Raw genomic sequence first — 15,770 nt, 5'->3', positions numbered from 1 at the left:
CCCACTTTAATCTCCATTTTTATTTTATTTTTATTTTTTATATTTAATGTTAACAACCACTTTTTTTTTTTTTAAAGGTTCACAACAAAAGCTAAATATACCTTCAATTTTTTTTTCTTTCTTTTTTAATATATTTTAATGTTAACAACTTTTATTTTTTATTTTTTATTTTTTATTTTTAAGGTTCACAACAAAAGCTAAATATACCTTCAATCTTTTTCTTTCTTTTTTAATATATTTAATGTTAACAACTTTTTTTTATTTTATTTTTTTATTTTTAAGGTTCACAACAAAAGCTAAATATACCTTCAATCTTTTTTCTTTCTTTTTTAATATATTTAATGTTAACAACTTTTTTCTTTTTTTTTTTGAAGGTTCACAACAAAAGCTAAATATACCTTCAATATTTTTTCTTTCCTTATAATATATTTAATGTTAACAACTTTTCTTCTTTTCTTTTCCTTTTTTTTTTTTTTAAGGTTTTAGCTAAATATACCTTCAATCTTTTTTCTTTCTTTTTTAATATATTTAATGTTAACAACTTAATTTTTTATTTTTTTTAAGGTTCACAACAAAAGCTAAATATACATTCAATCTTATTTTATTTTATTTGGTTCAACAACAAAATCAAATACACATTAATTAATTAATTAAAAAGTTTGTTTTATAATAATCAAATATATAATTTTGAGACAATCAAATAAGTTTTAGTAATTGAAAAAAAAATGTGGAAGAACGTGGAAGATTAAAAAAAAATTACAACCATCTCTCTCTCTCTCACTCTCACTCTCACTCTCACTCTCACTCTCTGCCCTGCATGTTATAAGAACCTGTTTACAATGTCATAAGAGCCTGTTTGAAGAAATATAATGTGAAAGAACCTGTTTGAAGAAAGTGTTATAAGACCCGTATTAAATTGCATCAGGGCATAAATAATGAATTGTTTGTTGATCTTTTAGCCATGGCCATTTTAGACATTAAACCATCTTTCTCTTAGCAAATTTGAACCATTCATTTTAATTTATCCAAAATCTAATTATACCTTTTAACAAATCTGAACCACTCATTTTAAGATATCTATGCCTTACCACACCCAATCCATCCTCCATCTTCTTCCTTTAGTCCCCCACGAATTTTGTTGTTTGTTACTTTTAAAAAACAAAAAAATGTTTTTTCAATTAAATTTTTACTGATTTCACAACACCATCACCACTATTCTCACCTTCACTATCACACTACCATCACCATAGCCACTGCCATCATCACTGCCGCCATCACCCCACCACTATGTCACAATCTCTACTTTCACCTTCGTTCCATCACCACCACCACCAAATATAAAAAAATATATTTTTAATTTTTTTTATAAAAAATATTTTCTATCTAAATAAATGAAGCATAACATTGGGAAACAAGTTGATTTCAGTTAAATCTGTTCATAACTAAGAAAAATTCTTTTATTTTAAAAAAAATTATTTAGTAAGACTTTGTATCCCCTTTTTGTTTTTCCAACAAATAAATCTTTGTACCCATGCTTTCTAACCAATCACGACTCATGCTTGTTTCAATTCTCTACAATTTCCTTATTTTCAAACACATTCATATATATATATATATATATATATATGTTGTATAAATTGTGTGATAACATAAAACAAATAGATTCATACTCGTTACTTGAAATTTGAGAACAAGCAAACTATGTGAGTGATTTTCCGATCACATTGCCCAACTCAGTATTCAGCTGGAGAACACTGACAGAATAGATGATACCTGGCTAACCTACAACAGAAAGAGAAGATTTCGGCGGTGGTTTGTCCACCCAGGGGCACTCCGACGATCAAGTTAGTATATCTCTCAAAGATAATCAATAGTGCAAATCTCACTGTTCAGAATATAAAATTGCGTACATTAGATCCACGGGGGTGCCTCTCTTTTATAGCTAACTCAATCCTTGTCCCAACAGGAGCGTGGCTCTAATGGACCTAGGATTACTATTAATCTTGGACTCCCAGTAGGATTGGGATAAACTCCCTAAGAGTCTTATCCTTTCCCAACTGTAGTCTTCCCCCTTTCTAGGACTCTTGTGCCTTATCCGCTTATCTCGGATTCCGATATCTTTGGAGGTAACCTTGGCCTCGCTGAGATAACCTCGGCGTCATGACCAGGACACGTGGCACCTTGGCTGACATGTCGGCATCACCTTAGTTGCATGTTAGTACTCAGGAAATATATCCCCACACAAACCATTCTGAAAATTACAATACATAACAAAATAAAAATAACATAGAAAAGCAAACCGAAACCTGCACTAGACAGTGTCCTTAATTTTTTTAAATAAATTTAAAAAATTGTAGATATGCATAAAATTTGACAAGAATAATGTGACAATGTTAATTAATGTGTATTTTATTTTATTGTTGAGCCAAATAAAATAAAATAAGATTGAATGTATATTTAGCTTTGGTTGTGAATCTTAAAAAAAAAATGGTTGTGAACCTTAAAAAAAAATTAAAAAAAAAGAAAGAAAAAGATTGAATGTATACTTAGCTTTGGTTGTGAAACTTAAAAATTAAAAAAAAAATGGTTGTGAACCTTAAAAATAATAATAATAATAATAATAATAAATTAGATGTATATTTAGCTTTGGTTGTGGACCTTAAAAAAAAAGAAAAAAAAAAAAAACATATGGGGAATTTAGTGGGTACCCATCCCCTGTGGATATTTCAAGAATACCACTTACCCTACCCAATGGATAAGAAAAAAGGGAAAAACCCATGTATTTGGGTTGGGTCTCCATGGATACCCATAGGGTAGGTTATCCATTGCCATCCCTATATACGCAACCCATACAAAGGACTATTTAAACAAGGTCTGTTAATTAATTTAGCTAGCATTATTATATTGTAGTCATTTTAATGTGTTAGCTGTTACAATAATTATTTTAACAAAATTCTTCAATACTAGCTACATTTGAAGAGTCATGGGAGACTTTTTAAATAGTTTGTGTATAGATAGGTAAAATAAAGAGTAGCGTTGAAGTACATAGATAAAAAAAAAGAATTAGACAAAATAAAAAAATACCATTTTTATATTTTAGCTAATAAAAAATGAAGAGTGTGGTTGGGGTTGCTCTTCAATGAGTGCAATCACAAGAATTTCCTAGTTCATTAAAAATCGGGGAAATTACCCGCAAGTCATCTTTGAAAGCGGTTTATTTTATTTAATCTCAAAACATTTTGGGTAGACCCAAAGACCTTCGCGCCTCCCTTCTTCTCTTCATCTCTCTTTTTGATATTCGACGACCACGCCTTTTTTCTTCTCTTTCTCTTTCTCTTTTTGATATACAATCACCGGCGACCACCATCGATTGAGATTCACCGACAACCATCAACCACCTACTCCTTGCTTCACTCTAACTGACAGCGAAGAATATGAGTTTCTGGCGAAGAAGATAAGTAGATCTATTCTAATCTGATGTAGATCTACTCAAATCTACATCAGATCCGACCAGATCTAAACCAAAAATAGTTGTTGGAGTACAATCATCTCTCTATATCTGTCTCTTCTTCGACCTCTCAGTGTTTTTACTTTTTCTCTACTACACACTTCTCTTTTCCTATTTTAATGGAGAAAATTTTTAAATTCTGAACAAGTTTTTATTTTTATTTTTAATTTTAGTCAGGCAGTGAAAACTATAAAATTTTTCACTTTCATTTTATTTTTTGGTGCTGAAATAAATCATGTTTTAAAACTATAAAATTTTGTAGTTTCATAACATGATTTTACCGCACACTTTTTTCGTTTCACAATATGTTTTTCAGTTTGATTAATAAGGAGAAATACTTAATAGAATCATCCTTTCAAACTGTAACAATTTTATAGTTTCAAAACTTACTTTTTAATTTGATCAATAGAAGAGATTATTTCTTAAACCTTACAAAAATTGAAAAATAACTTATATTTTTTTTCCCATTGTTACTATTGCTATTGTTACGTTTTTTTTTTTCCTTTCAATTTATCAATATTTAGCACATTTTGCTATATTTTCTTGCTTTATTTTTTTCATTTATTCTTTTTTTTTTCAGTAATATTTTGGACATTTTGGTGAGCCTCTAGTGATATTCTTGACGTCCAACAAATGGTCTGGATATTCCGATGACTTTCAGTGACATTCAGAACACTTTGGTGATACTACGACGAATTTTCGACGATACTTCAACAACTTTGCAGTGATGTTGAACATTCCGGTGAGCCTCCGAGAGCTATCAGGCAAAAGTCCGACAGTGATGGGATATAGCAGTGTCTTTAAATTTAAGGAAAAAAAATTGGTAACAATTAAAAATATATAGGACTAATTGGTGTAACTGTTTTGTTTTCGAACTAGATAGATTTTGAACTTTGTATATGGGACCTACCGATCAGTACCTTTTAAAAATCAAACTTTTAAGTTCAAAATTCCTTTTTAGTCTTATGGCTGATTTGATTCTAATTCAAATTTGTTCTTTCATTTAGATACTTAGACAATCTATGAATCATGGATACTTCGAAAAGGGAGGGGTATCTGTATCGGATATTTGTTAGATACCGATACTCCTTGGATACTCACGCGTATCGGATACTTCTTAATTAATTTTTTTTATTAATTTTGGAGTATTAGATACTTATTTTGAAGTATTAGATACTTGAAATCACATATTACTTCTAATACTTTGTTTAGTTCTTTGATAAGAGAAATATAGTGAGAGTTAAAATAATAGAATTTGTTAAATTGATATATCCTTATTGACTCTTTCACTTCTTTCTCGCTCTCTCACTCTCCCACGTTTCTTCTCTCTACTCTCGTTCTTTTTTTGGTGCTCGCATGTAAGGATAATATTTAATTTGCATTTGCATTTGCTTTTGCTTTTAGTTTTGAATATATTATGAATGTTTGAAGACTTAACCTAATAAGAATCCCCCTATTTATTTATTAATTTGCTTTAGGTTTTATTTTCATGCATATTACATTATTAAAATTAAAAAAAAATACATTTTTTTACAAACTATCCCCACAGTACCTGTATTCTACTTTTTTAGATTTTAACGTATTAGTGTATCCGTATCTCCATATCCCGTATCTGCATCCATGCTTTGTAATAGATAATTCATTTCATTGGGTGTAATCACAAAATTCTATAAACCTAAATGTTCACGAATAGTCAAAATTATCAAAAATCAAATCCTTAAATTTCTTCCTAAATTGCGGTTAATTTAATTTTGATTCGTAATGCTCATCACTTGTTCCGTTTTGATAATTTGAACCATTTATTTTGAAGAGTTTTGTATATAGATCATGCACACAAAAAATTGATCCAATAATTATAATTACATAATTTTATTAAATTTGTGTTCAAAAAAATAAATGATTTATTTTTAAAATTATAGCTATCGTTTATTTTTTAAAAACAAATATAATAAAATTAGAGAAAATTAGCGAAAATTAGCGAAAAGTCCAATTTAAAGAGGGTATAAGACGTTAGGTCCCATAAGTTTTTTTGTTTGATTTTTTATTTTGTTTTGTGTTTTGGGGTTTTTTTTTTTTTTTTTTTTTTTGTGAGAAGTACACACTTTGTAAAATACTGTGGTGAGAAGTACATTTTGTTATTTTGAAAGACATTTTGTTTCTAATTTTACCACTTAATCTATCTGTTGAATTTTTTATCTATTTTTTTACTACCTGTTCAATTTTTTTTTCTATTTGATTTTTTTGACTATCTGTTAAAATATTTTGTGTTAAAATATTTTTTTTATTTGTTTAATTTTTTTGACTATATTTTCTTAATTGTTAAATTTTTATTTTTTCTTATTTGTTCAAACTATCTGTTAAATTTTTTTTTTATCTATTTACTTTTTTGTGTCTGCTAAACTCATATTTCAAGGGCCGATTGCATGTCTTAAATCTCTTCAACTTTTTATTTATTGAAATTTACATTTTTAGCTCTTCAAAATTTATCAATTGAAATTTACAAGCTTATCTCTTCAAATTTTTATTTGTTGAAATTTATACAGATCATAATTCGATTTTTCTCACAGAAAACCCTATCGACCTCAATTGCATAGATTTCAAAGGTCTTGTTCTGTTGTGGGTACTGTTTTCTAAACCAACTTCCAATACTTGAACCATAACTCCTAGCTCCAATGTCAATATATGCATATCTATGATTGAACCATAATCTACGGCTTTAATGGCTTTTCTAGAATCAATGGCTTTGCATTTTGAATCAATTCACGTTTACACCCAGGAATAGAGCATTTGTCACCCAAATTGCCATTTAGAATATGACAATGGTTGAGAGAAAAATGAGAGAAAGAGAAAACTATGTATGTATTATGTGTCTATAACAATGTACAAGGGGTCCTATATATAGGAGACAGATACAACAAAATATGGAAGGAGAAATCAAATCCTAATCTAATTCCTAAATTGAATCCCTAAATATACAATATACCCTAAACATATATTGTATCTATATACATTAATAGCTCCCCCTCCCAAACTCAAGGTGGGTAAGTATCAACCAACATGAGTTTGGAAACTAGTCACTAAAACGTCCAGGAGGATGAGCTTTGGTGAAAATATCAGCAGGTTGATTAGCAGAAGCAATAGAGAGAAGATAAATAGTAATATGTGTAATAAACTGTTAAATGAAATGACAATCAATCTCAATATGGTTGGTGTGATTATGAAAGACGTCATTGTGAGTAATCTGAATGGCACTCTGATTGTCAAAATAGAGAGAGGTGGCACCTGTAACGCCCTAAAAAAAAAACATAAAACCCATCACTTTAGACATGCATTGATATAAGAGAAATCAACACTTCAATTCATCAAAGTAGTTCTTACAGCAGTATTACAAGTTAACAACAATAGTAAATGCCCTACGGGCTTACAGCTTTCCAAGTCAACTCTTGGTTACAAAGAAAATAGAGTACTAACTCAAATGCATATTGAGCCCTTGGCTTGAGATTACATGAAATACATCAAAGAAACAAAACAACAAAAAGGTCCGTCAGCCCCTAGCCTCCCAAGCTACGTCTTCGGAGGTGGCAAGTTACCTGTACCTGAAAATGATGTCCCCATATAGGGTGAGCCACAGCCCAGTAGAAATATACTAAACCAACTATGAACAATGACTAAGAGATTAGCAACTGATAGGTGGTCAACACTTACACTTCCAATTACATCTTACTACAATTCTGTGACGGTTAAGTCTATGTTACCATTCACCTTCCATTTCTTATTCAACTTTAAGTTTGGAAACAAGGCTCGGTACTCTGGCCCAAACATTTGATGAGATCATAGTTTCATCACTAGGACACTTTCGAAATTCAAGGTGGATACACATTTTGGTGTTGTATCAATAACACATAAACTACTTCCATATTTCACAAACGATGATGATATACATTTTAGTGCTATATCAAATCAAACAAACTTTTCAATAGATAAGCATATGAGCTGTATCACTACCACAACAGATAAGCATATGAGCTCTATCAATACTACAACAGATAAGCATATGAGCAGTATCAACATTCGAATAGATAAGCATATGAGCTGTATCAGCATTCCAATAGATAAGCATATGAGCGGTATCAACACTTCAACAGATAAGCGTATGAGCTGTATCAACATTACAATGGGTGAGCATATGAGCTACATCCCAGGGTCCATCCCCCATCTTCCCTTAACCATTAACCGGTTTAGAGGTACATCCCCCATCTTCTCCTAAACCGTGGAGTACATCCCCCATCTCCTCCCATACACAAGTAATGCATATAAACACAGAATCACATACGCAATCAATCAATACATAAAGTTAATGTATTCTATCAACCGTCTACACATAATGCATATAAACACATTGGTCACATGCACAATCCACCAATACATAAAGTTAATGTATTCTATCAACCGTCATACTCTCTGACACATCCAATTGATTAGTTTTAGTTTGCCTAATCATCATGCATTGTCTACAACAATCAACACTACCCTCCACCGGTAGCCCAAAGCAATTATCTCTAAGCAGGAAATAAATGCACAAATAGATAATATATATCAACATTCCAACTAGATGAGCAATAAAAGATTCAACTACACTCTTTAGTCCCATACGTTCCCGATTTCAACATTCTCAATTCAATTCCTCGTTTTCTTCAATTAATTATATGCATTAATTAATTAAACCAATTAGGATAAATTACCATAATTCACAAAAACAACCCTAAGGTTCCATTTCCATCAATATCCCAACATAAATCTCATTTCTCCGTGCTTAACATGCGTATAGGTTTATATATTTTAAACCTCAACTTTTGTAAAATTACACAAAGGCCCAAACTTTCTCTAAATTCCCCAACAACCCCCCCAACATATCAAAATGCTAAAATTCAAAGACAAAGCTCATAAGATGGAGTAGGTTATCCCTACCTCAAATGATGGGACTCAACAAAGGAGATGAAGAAACGGAAATGCTCCAAATCTCGAAATTTTCAGATTAAAAGATAGCCCTCGACGATCAACACAACTTTTGTAAAGGCCCAAGGTGAGAAAACAACTCCTACTAGATCAATCCTAAGAGAGAAGTTAGGGTTTTAGTGAGAGGAACTCTCAAAATAGCTTTCTGGAAAAGTAAGAGAGAGAAAGGATGTTGAAAAGTGAACAAAAAGGTTGGATCTTGGCTTTATATAAAAGTCACCCCGCTCAAGCGGTAAAAGCCCCGCTCGAGCGTCAGTCACAGATCCCCGCTCGAGCGTCCAATTCCCTGCTCGAGCGGCAGATGCACGCTCCCAGAACTTTTACAGACATGGTGCCCGCTCGAGCGTCAAACACCCCGCTCGAGTGTCAGACACAAACTCCCGCTCGGCCAATCCCCCACTCGAGCGTCTACCACTGCAGACGAAATACTGGATGGGTGATTTCCCCGCTTGAGCGCCAATACCCCCGCTTGAGTGGACAAGCAACAACAGAGTCCTGCTCGAGCGTCAAAAGCGCCGCTCGAGCGAAGAGACCAAAAATTGGGCAAAGATTTTATGTTTTAAAACACAACCAACTTATTCCCAACTTGCCCAACACGACCCAAAGCTCGAACACAAAGAGAAAGGGATAGAAAGAGGACAAGACAATAGCATCCTTACAAAACCGAATCTGGATTATAGTTAAACACGAAAGGGAAAACCGGGATCGCTATAGCACCGGGAGAAGAAACACCCATGTCAGCAAGAATCCAGCGAAGCCACAGAAGTTGCTGAGTAATGTCAGCAAGAGCGCGGTATTTAGCTTCAATACTAGAGCGAGCATTGAGGGACTGCTTCTTGTTGCGCTAGGTAAGAAGAGAATCCTCTAAGAATAAATAGAAACCTATGGTGAAGTGTCGATCAGTAGGATCCCTAGCCCAATCAGCATCGGAAAAGGAACGAAACTCGAGAGAAGAGTGAGCAGAGTAATAAAGTCCATAGAACAGAGTGCCTTTGAGATAGGGAAGCATGCGGAGTAGAGCAGTATTGTCACAACCCAAACCTATAGGTTTTCCATCATGATCGGCCAGTAATCCAAAAATTGTCAAAGGCCTCTTAAACAGATACATAATATTAGGAGCTAGCAGAAGCAAAATATGAACATACATCATCCATTGAGCTGTGCAGACTTACATGAGATAGAAAATATTTAAACTTTATATATATATATTAGCACATCATTCTTGCGTCATCATATATATAGATGAGACAAAAGGGGCTTAGCCTTATATACAGAATAAACAAAACTTAAACTTTAATCACATAGCTTTGACCACTTGACATATCCAAAACCTCTATGAGAGGCGCATAGGTTGGTTGACAAAAACAAATTCCAGGCAAATGCCTCTAAGCCTGGTCACGCGCTTGATCACTTACATACATATACATATATAGTGAGTTAGAGCCCAGTGAATAACAACAATGTAAAGGAGTTATGAATGATGTCCTTACAGTATTTAAAATAGTCCATTATCATCTGCAAATCAGTTTTTCATTTCAAAATTATATTGTAATCATAGCAGTTATACGTGGTACATTCAATAGCAGAATAGTACAGTTGGTCATAAAGACCGAACAGTCAGAATTAATGGTCGTGCCATCAATACAGTAAATAGAAGTTCTAAAAATTGGAACTGACAGAAATCTTTGTAACAATAGCAGTAAACAGTAATAGTAATAAATGTTAAGAATGCCACGAATACAGTTCATAAAATAAGACAATCTTTCAATCAGTCAAAAAGTATCATTTCAGAAACAGAACATTTTATAATTCAGAAAATACTTATAATTCAAACATATCTTTACAAGGTTATTACTCACAGATAGCTCCAAAAGCATATCAGACGTAGTAGACAGATGATATCACGTGACCTACACAAACACATAACATATACACATTGAAACACAATATCACTTTCTCGATCAAACTTAACTTTTCTTGTCTTTTGGCTGTTTAAGTTATCCGAAGCTCTATCACGCTTATTCTTTCTTTACTCAAATGAATCGGATTCTCATTTCACATATTTTTTCATTACCAAATCCTTCTTTTTTAGATAGACTAATTTCTTACTTGGCTTCTTAATCAATTACTTCCAAATCAATGATTTCAAAATTTTTCTTCTTGTGTTTTATAAAACATAAAATTAAAGCTATAAAGCTCTAAGGAAAAATATTTGCATGTATGGAATTTTATTCAAAATCAAACCAATTTTTGATTCTCAACTTCTAAATTTATCCAAATTTAGATGTAATTCATTTTTTTCATATCAAACCCAATTTTAAACCCACAAATTCTAAAACATGAATTAAGCTTCCAAAATATAATTCCAAAACTTGGGTTCATACATGACTTGCATAAAAATATACAAACTCTTAAATAATCAAGAAAACATGATCAATTTTAAATCATTTATATCAAAACTGCTTTAATTTATTAAGCTCTTTATTCATAAACTCATAATTTTCCAAAATTTAGTTCTTGTTTGTCAAACATGAAATTAAGGCTATAAACTCCTTAAAAAATTATTCGCATGAATCAAAGTCCAACCAATTCTTCATTATCAAGCTCAAACCATAATTTGACTTCTTGATTTATATCAAAACTCAATCCCAAACTCATAAACTTTAAAATATGAATTAAAATTCTTAAATTACATTACATGCATAGGTTAAGGAGTAACATCCAACCATTTCTTAGTTTTCAAAACAAATCAAAAACCCTATTTAACTTCAAGATTAATTCTAGATCCCCATGAACTTTAATGTTTATAAAACTTTTCCTTCTCTTCAAAATATGAAATTGAGTAACTCAAATTCTTCAAAATTCATGATGCATGTAAATATAAAACCCAATTACATCAAGGTTTTTAAAATCAAACTCAATGTAATGAAATCTTAAAATTATTTTCCATGTTTATTAGCCGAGTTCAAACCCTTCAATTTAGTCTTAATTTCTTCCAATTACATGATGTTGATTCCAAACCCGTCTTTAATTTCAAGTATAATACAAAGATTCTACCAAAATCAACCATAAATTTCATACCTTAAACTTTAATTTCAGAAATTATGGTTGATTTTCTTTTGGATCTCCTTCATCTCTTTCAATTTTCTTGAACTTTTCTTTCTCTTCTTCTCTTTTTATTTTTCCCTTCCAATAGCCACTCTCTCTCTCTCTCTCTCTCTCTCTCTCTCTCTCGATTTTCCAAATTGACTCCACAATGCTTTCTTTTTCTCAAATTTCTAGAACTATCTCAAACACTCTTGAATTCATCAGATATACATAGATTTCTTAGCACACCTAGATTTCTTAGCTCACACCCACCCATCCACATACACCTCAAATTCTAGATTATTCCATACCTCAATTTAATTAAGCAACATTTAATCTTAATAATCTTGATTATCACATAATTAAATTAATCATACCTAATCACAAATCCCACATAAATTAATTAGTCTAATTTGACTTCCATTAGAGCCCAATTAATTATATTAAATTTATCAATCTGAATCAAATTTTTAATCTCTCTCCCAAGCGGCTCCAAATATCAAATTAAACTTATTACCATCATCAATTTTGGTTTCTCAAATCTCTAAGGCTCTCACTTTTAGATCAAACTCAAAATATTCGCCAACAAATTACATATTCAAATTGGGCATCTCAAAAATAAATTTAATTCATAATAATTACAATTACTAATCCTCATAATCACATTAGCTTCATTTATTCTAGTTGGGACTCAATTAACCAAATCTTAATTTTTCTAAACTAAATTGAAACTAAATCAAATATTTAATTAAACTCTCATATGATCCAATACTTGAAATTAAACTGATTTAACTAATCAATTTCATCTCCTTAGACTATTTGGATGTTCAATTTCTAATTCCAAAATAAATCCTTAATAAAACCATTTACGAATCAAACTCAATAATTCTCATAAATCCCAAATCAAATCAGAATAATAGACAATTAAAATTTAAATCACCTTAATTAATTACATGCTAATTATTATATGTGATAGGGTTATCACAAGTATAATACGGGGTGCGGGGAGCCGATATATACTAAGTAACAAGATGGATAGCATATGCAATGTCAAGATAAGTCATAGTGAGATAGACAAGACTACCTACCAATTGGCGATAAAGAGTAGCATGAGAGAGAAGATTTCCATCTAGAGAAGGGAGACGAGTCTGAGGATCAACTGGAGTAGAGGTAGTTTTGCAATCTGTAAGGCCAACACGTGCCAGAAGATCAGATGCATATTTAGCTTGTGACAAATAGTAACCAGTGGAATCATTGAAGATTTCAAGCCCTAAGAAATAATTGATAGTACTAAGGTCCTTCATCTCAAATTGACGACTGAGAAATTGTTTGAGGCTAAGAATACCAGCCGCATCATCACCGGTGATAATCATATCATCCACATAAAAAAGAAAAGGAGTGGTGCCATGAGTAGTGGTCCAAACAAATAAAGCAGAATCATATGAGCTAGAGGTAAAGCCAAAGTCATGAATGGTGGAGCTAAACTTAGCAAACCAAGCTCGTGGGGCTTGCTTAAGGCCATAGAAAGCACCCTGTAGTTTGCAAACCTTATGAGCCGGATAAGAAGACCTAGGGAGAGGTTGCATGTAGACCTCCTCAACAAGATTACCATTAAGGAAGGCAATTTTGACATCCATCTGAAAAAGATCCCAGTGGTGAGCAGCAGCAACAACAATTAAGCTACGAATAGAGGTAAGCTGAGCAACATGAGCGAATGTCTCTTCATAATCAATGCCATATTCCTGGGTGAAACCCTTTGCAACAAGACGAGATTTGTAGTGCTTAATAGAGCCATTAGAATGGGTCCTGATTTTGTATACCCATTTGCAGCCAATCGCAGTCTTTCTAGAAGGCAGATTAACCATATCCCAATTATGAGTTTTGGCTAAAGCTTGTAGTTCATCAGATATAGCTTTCTTCCAAAGAGGATTAGTACAAGCCTCACGATGAGAGATAGGTTCATAAGTAGAAAATGTAATAGACCCGACAATATAATCACAAAGATGAACAGGTGGTTTGAGTTACCCGATGAGGATGACCTATGGAAAGATCTATGGGGGAAAGGTCTGGTTGGGAGGTAGGAGATGAGCTAGAAGACGCAATGGGAGGTGGACCATCAAGGAGAGCAGTCTAGACAGTATCATGGATCACGAAAGGTATCTCTACAAATGAGGAATCTGCATCAAATTCATTAGAGAAGAGATCTATGGAAGGATTAGTAAACATGATAGAAGTAAAGGGGAAGGGTAAGTGAAACGAGGATAGGGAGGAAAACATTTTATGCTCCTAAAAAATCACATGATCAAATGCATGAAGAAGTTTAGAGATAAGATCCCAACAACAATAGCCTTTACAATCAATATCATACCACATAAAGAAACACAGACGGGATGAGGTTCAAGCTTGGTGTGTTCATGAGGTTGAAGCAGGATAAAACATGTAGACCCAAAAATCTGAAGATTTATGTATGGAGGGTAAGTGTCATGGAGATATTCAAAGGGCGTTTGATTATGGATGACAGGGATGGGAACATAGTTGATAATATACAAAGCAGTAAGTACAGCTTCTCCCCATTAGTTCTCAAGACAGGAAGAAGAGAAAATGAGAGCTCAAGTAGTGTCGAGAATATGCCTATGTTTCCTTTCAGCACGTCCATTTTGTTGGGACGTGCCAGCATAGGAACGATGAGGCTGAGTACCATGACAGGGATGGGAACAGGGATGACATGGATGACAAGGATGGGAACATAGTTGATAATATACAAAGCAGTAAGTATAGCTTCTCCCCATTAGTTCTCATGACAGGAAGAAGAGAAAATGAGAGCTCAAGTAGTGTCGAGAATATGCTTATGTTTCCTTTCAGCACGTCCATTTTGTTGTGACGTGCCAGCATCGGAACGATGAGGCTGAGTACCATGACTCTGAAGAAAAGAGAGGAAATCCATATCCCGATACTCTATAGCATTGTTAGAGAGAAAAATTTTAATGTTCTTTTAAAATTGGGTTTAAACCATTTTTGCAAAGTTATAATAAAGTTATTTAAGTTCAGACCGATTTTTCATGAAAATAGTCGAGTAAACCATAAAAAATCATCAACAAAAATAACAAAATAACGAGATCCCCCCATGGTAGTAGTAGGTAATGGGCTCCAGATATCAGAATGTATGAGATCAAAAGGTGCATGGGACATAGAAATACTTTCATTAAATGATAAAGCAGGTTGTTTTGCAAGTTGACAAGGCAAACAAACAAAGTGATTTGGAAGTACATGACCCAACTGACCACTAGAAACCAAGGACTTTAACCTACGAATAGAGATGTGTCCTAAGCGACAATGCCAAAGATGAAAGGGGACAAAGAAGAATCAGATGCAAGAGTAGCTAACTGTGTAGAGTTTGGAATATGAAGGTGAATGGGCTCATAACGGCCGATCCCAATAGTCTGTCCCGTCTGAGAGTCCTATGCCAAATAACCATTAGCAGAAAATATGACAATTAGACCAAGCTCACATAATTGACTAATGGAGATAAGGCTTAAGGTAAGAACAAGGATATGATAAACATGTGGTAAAGACAAATGAGAGGTGGAAATGGAACAAACATGACTTACAAACATGAGAGACCCATCAACAGTATGAATAAAGAGATTATGAGTAGAGGAAGAGATGAAAGAAAATATAGTAGAACTAGAAGTCATATGATTACAACATACAAAGTCAAAATACTAAGAAGATGTACTTGAAGTCACAGAAAAAGCAGTAGGGGGAGGTGTTCTAGAGGTGGAGAGAAACTGTTTGAATAGGGTCTCAACATCAGTTTGGGAAAACCCAGGGGCAGATGGATCTAGAGACTCAGAGAAATCCTTACAGGCAGTAACAACAATGTGATGAGTAGGCAATGATCTAGACTGATTCTTGGGATGATATGAACTATTCTTGGAAGAGCCACCGCAAGAAGAAGGACCAGTGGAAGATGACTGGGAGGGATTGCGAAAATAATCCTGCTGCAGATGACCAGGACCAATTTTGTTGCCATACTGGCAAGGTCTGACTGGGCAATGAACCAGAAAATGAGTAAAAGGAAGGCTCCGATTCTGATAATAAATGCAGGCGGTGGATCGTTGGCTCGGCATGGAAGAAGTCTGTGACTGAAGAGTAGCCA

This window comes from Camellia sinensis, chromosome 8, assembly GCF_055761805.1.
Source record: "Camellia sinensis isolate YWXY chromosome 8, ASM5576180v1, whole genome shotgun sequence".
In the NCBI taxonomy this organism is placed as follows: Eukaryota; Viridiplantae; Streptophyta; class Magnoliopsida; order Ericales; family Theaceae; genus Camellia; species Camellia sinensis.
The sequence above is the reverse complement of the archived record's forward strand: the minus strand, read 5'-3'. Positions refer to the sequence as shown.